The following is a 4,857-nucleotide window of genomic DNA, read 5'->3' on the forward strand; positions in this document are numbered from 1 at the left end:
GAGGAGACGGACTGAACAGCTGAATGCCGGGCTGCGTAGCTGGTGCCATACTCAAGGTTTTGGCTTCTATGATCATGGATGTGCCTTTAAGAAGCCGGGTCTGTTGGGAGCTGATGGGATTCATGCGACCAAGCGGGGCGAGATCGTCTTCGCCGGTAAGCCGGTTAGACTTACAAGGAGGGCTTTAAACGAGACTCAGCAGGGAAAGACGATGGAGTTCTGAGCAACAGAGAAGAGCCAGGGGCTGGTGATGTGTTGGGAACCAAGAGGGGAATACTTGAGAAATGCTGCAAAGGAATTGGGGCTTGATCCTTGTCCAAAAAAGTGACGCAGTCGACAGCCCAACGGAAGTGCCTCTGTACCAATTCATGCAGCATGCATAAGAGAGAGGAGCTGGAAACCACTGTGCAGCCGGAAAGCTAACAATGTAATCACTATGGTAGAAATGTGCTGGGACAACTCAAATGACTGGAGCTGTGCAATCAGTGGCTATAAACTGGAAGCAGGGACACACATTCTGGGAAGAATCTAAAGATGCCGCCCAGGTCTGTAGGGATGGGATCAGAAAAGCTCAGGCAAAGCTGCAGCTGACTATGGCAGGGGATGTAAAGAATCGGACAATGGGCTTCCACAGGTGCATTGGTCAGAAAATAAGACTAAAGAAAGCGTACGCAACCCACGTGCCCCCTCCCTCCCCCCCGCCCCCCGCTGCTGATAAATAAGCCAGGAAGTCTAGTGGCCAGCAACATGGAGAAGGCTGTGGTACTCGGTGATTCATTTTTCTCTGTTTTCACAGGCACAGTTACCACACCTCTTGAGACCCTGAACCTCAAGGCAGGGACTTGGGGAACAAAATCCCTTCCATCATAGGAAACGATCTCTTTTGAGACCACCTGAGGAACCTGTGGATACACAAGTCCTGCACCTCTGGCGAGGCGCAACCCCATGCACCAGTACATGCTGGAGGCCGTTCGGCTGGGAAGCAGCTTTGCAAAATAGGACAGTGTGTCCTTGCCTGAAAGGCGGCCAAGGATATCCTTAGCCCGATATAGAGGAAAGCAGGGTTCATATATGTATATATGATACAAGACAGTTGAGTGGATCATTCAAGGTGGTCACTGTCCCCGGGGGTGCAGGGCACCAAAGAGCACCCTTGGGCAGCTTTGGGGGCACTGCCTATTTTTTTAGAAGCCTCCTATCCAGCTTAACGCAAATCCTACTCTCCTGAGCCCTCAAGCCAGCAGTGCGGAACGCACGCTTTGCATTTTATTTGCTTCCAGGAGACGTGCAGCTTAGAAATGTCTGCAATGGAAGTGGGGCTTTCAGCAAACAATGTAGAGCAACTTCTGTTGTTTTTTCAAAATGTCCTGAGAAGTTAAAGCCAGGCCTGCCCTGGCCAAAGCAGTCATTTGACTGGAGGGAGCAGCACCAAAAAGGGACAGGCACCTTTGGGGTGGACTCGATGAGGTAACAAATAACAAGCAACAGTACTTGTAGCTACTACAGCGTCTTCTGCGACCTCGTAGCCCGCCCTCAGGGTCGCAGCACTACACGGGACAGATCCCTCCGCGCCCCGCGGGCGCCAAGTCGACGAGGGCGGACTCGCCAAGGGGGCGGGGGAAAGCGAAACTGGCAGGCGAGACAACAAATGGAGACGCGGGCCACGATCCGTCGGCCCAATGGGCGCCGCGGAGGGCTCGGCTTAGTGGAGGAAGTGTCGGGGCGGCCATGGGCGTTGTCCTTGGCTGGCGAGAGTGTCGGCGTGCTGGCCTGTGGCACTGGTGGTGCCACTACTGTCTTCGGAAAGATTATCGGCAAGGCGATTCTCTGGTGTCGTTAGCGACGAGGACGAGGAGGTAGCCGCACCCTTGCTCTGTGCGCGGTTCCTCTTCCCTTCCCCCTCCTCCCCCTACCCCCTCCTCCTGCGCTTGCAGGCATCTGAGCCGAGGATCGGTGTGCGGTGCCCTGGCGCGCGGCAGGGTGCTGCGGCTGCGGGTGGGTGCAGGGACGGGGGACGGACGGGGCCTCTCTGGGTTGTGGCGCTCTCTACTGCGCCATCCCCTTAACTTGTTCTGAGCCGCACCCCCACCCCTCCGGCTGCCTCGGGCGTACTGGGTTGCTGGTGTTGTCCGGGCCCGGGGGGAAACCAGTACAGCCGTTGCCTATGCGATGTTACCTTTAAGGTAATATCCCATATGACTTGGTTATTAAAATGCTAACGTTCAGTTAACAGGGACGCCTTTTTTCTTTTAAAGGCAGAGCGTGCATGCAGTATAGAAGACAGACTCATCCTATGCACTTGCAGGCTGCCTGTCATTATGTGTGTGTTTGATACTTGAGCTCCCTGTCCTGTGGGAAATGAATGGCCGCTGCTCTTCCACTTCACTAAACTCTTTGATGATTCAGTTAAGCCATTTGTCTCCAGTCTCTGCATGGCCCACATCCAATAGAAAAACTGCTTAGGAAACAATCAGCCCGAACTAAAACATACCGGAGGTTGTTAATTGCAAGTAGTGGCCTGTCTCCTTAGCCCATTGTCTTGCATGACGAATCCCACTTCTGGAGGGGGCTCTGTGAAGATGTCGTGTTTTGGGTATAGAAAGCATTATAATAATGCAAGAAAAATCAATGTTCTGGCTGGTGTTTGGGTATCTGGTAATCTGCTTCTGTAGGAGTTCAGCGGAGCAGATGGGTTTGCATAAGCTCTTACCTTTCTCTAAAGCCGGTTATGTTTTAACTGTTTAATCTTCCTCCAGTGCCGTACGTTCCATGATCTTTTGCCCCTAGACGGGACGCTTTTCCTAGTCATGCCTAAGGAGCCAATTATCGAGTTGTCTGAAGCAGGAGGTTCTGGTGAATCTGTAAGTACTGTGTGAGCTTTCTGTATGCTAAACTGTACCTGTAGATAGTTCCTCATTTACTGGACTCTTTCCTCTGCCCCCTTTCCCCCTTGATAGGGCACAGTAGGCTCCTTTGGGTTTTCTGGCGCTGTCATCTTTTTGCCTCTAGCTTGTAATGGAGTTGAGCTTTTTGACTAAAAGCAGTGCTATCAAGCAGTACTGGTCCCTGGGTATGTATTTCTGGTGCAAAATGCAGTGTTGTTTTGGAGCGCAGTCTGGTGCCTATTGCCGTGGTTTAGAGTAAGAGTAGTAGAACTTCTAACATGCAGAAGAGTGCTTGGGGTTTTTGGCAGGTCAGGGGCAAGGAAGGACAAAGCTGGTTGAGAGGTGCTGGATTTTTTGCTTTTAGCTATGAAAGCCATGTTGAAAGACATTGTAAACCTACGCAAAAGGCAGCGTAAAGTTTCTTTTCCACCAGGGTTGGTTATGTTGCCTGAAGACACAATGGGGGCTTTAACCCTGAGACAAAGTCTGCTTGTGTGGCTGTTTTGTAGTCCTTTGCTGTTTAGCTTGAGAAAAATTGCCTAGCTCTCTGTGGCCCCTATGGCGTGCATAATTGGTCTTGGTGACTTTGCTTGGAACGCTTCAGTTGCCGGCAGTCGGACGGGCATTAATTTGACATGCAATGGTTGAATTGCTAGGAATTGGCTAGCTGCTTTCGCTGGGTGGTTCTCTGCTCTCGTTCCTTCCCTTCCTGCCCTCTTTATGTCTTCCTTTTTCGTTTAATTTTACTTATTTATGGGTTTGTACTTCCTTCTCCAGCTTCTTGGGCATGTAATGATTGTTGGCGAGATGTGTGTTGCTCACCTGGGCCTGACCAATGGATTCCGGATGGTTGTGGATGAAGGGCCCGAGGGTGGGCAGTCTGTCTATCGCATGCATCTACCCGTTCTGGGTGGCCGTCAGTTGGGCTGGCCGCCTGGCTAAGATTTTAGCACCGCAGGAGTTGCTGCAAGTGTACAAATCGCCACTGAATGGATTTCGTCTGTTGCTCATCAATCTAGCATCTTTTGATGTGTAATATTTTTTTTTTTTTTGCCGTGTGTCTGTGGAAGGTAATAAAAGCTTTGAGCAGCAGTTGCACAATAAAGATTTGTCATGGGGATATCACCTCCGTGTTGCGTGTCTTACTGAGGGGAAGTAGTTCTGCAAGTTCAAACGGTGTCTCCCTGGAATGCAAGTAGTGGAATGTTTCAGCCAGGTAACAGCATTTCAGAGATAGGTAGTGATTGGCCTGTTTGTGTGAAGCTGGAAGCGCATCTTGTAGGAAGCAAAGTCTTAGCTCTTTGGCAGTGGTACGCCAACGTAGTAGGCTGCAGCTAAAACTGTAGAAGATACTGTGTGTGAGGCTGCATGCATGCTTTCCGAGGGTGTTTTCATCGTGGTGCCCTGTGTTGGAAGCATGCACCTCCTGTTGGACCTGGGTGTCCTGGTAACAGGAGTAGGGTGCCAGTTTGGCACTATGTGCATGTCAGCAAACTGTATTGTACCACCCTCTGTCATTCCTGATGAACTGCCAATGATGGATCACTTGCAGTAGCTGCCTCCTGTACCCCCAACACCTCAGGCTACAAAGATGAGTGTTAAATGAGATAAGGGAGAAGAGGTAAACCTTCAAAGGCAGGGTAGTGTTTCTTTTCTTCACACAAATGACTCAGCCCTGATAACTCCCCTCTGGGGAAGCACCGGCACATTCCCACCCAGCCTGCGGGGTCATCTCTGCTAATGGGCCATAATGGACTCAATGGCACTAGGATAATAGGCAGCTGCAAGGACTTAGACCATCATAGACTCCCAGAATATCCCATGACTCACAGTATTGCATTCCTCCACTGTAAAACTCCCTGTCCTGGGGGAGGTACTGAGCATTCTCACCTGAACCTGAGCATATATATAATCCTTGGGTTTGGGGACTTGGGGCACCACCATTTGATGGATCCGGGGGAAGACCAGAATT

At 50.9% G+C, this 4,857-nt stretch overlaps 1 pseudogene; it reads left to right on the plus strand.

Moving 5' to 3' along the window:
* The first annotated feature begins 1,660 nt into the window (after positions 1 to 1,660).
* LOC140682128 (adenosine 5'-monophosphoramidase HINT1-like) lies at positions 1,661 to 4,010 on the plus strand (annotated as a pseudogene).
* Positions 4,011 to 4,857: the final 847 nt, after the last annotated feature.

Source organism: Taeniopygia guttata, chromosome W (genome assembly GCF_048771995.1).
Source record: "Taeniopygia guttata chromosome W, bTaeGut7.mat, whole genome shotgun sequence".
Lineage (NCBI taxonomy): Eukaryota > Metazoa > Chordata > Aves > Passeriformes > Estrildidae > Taeniopygia > Taeniopygia guttata.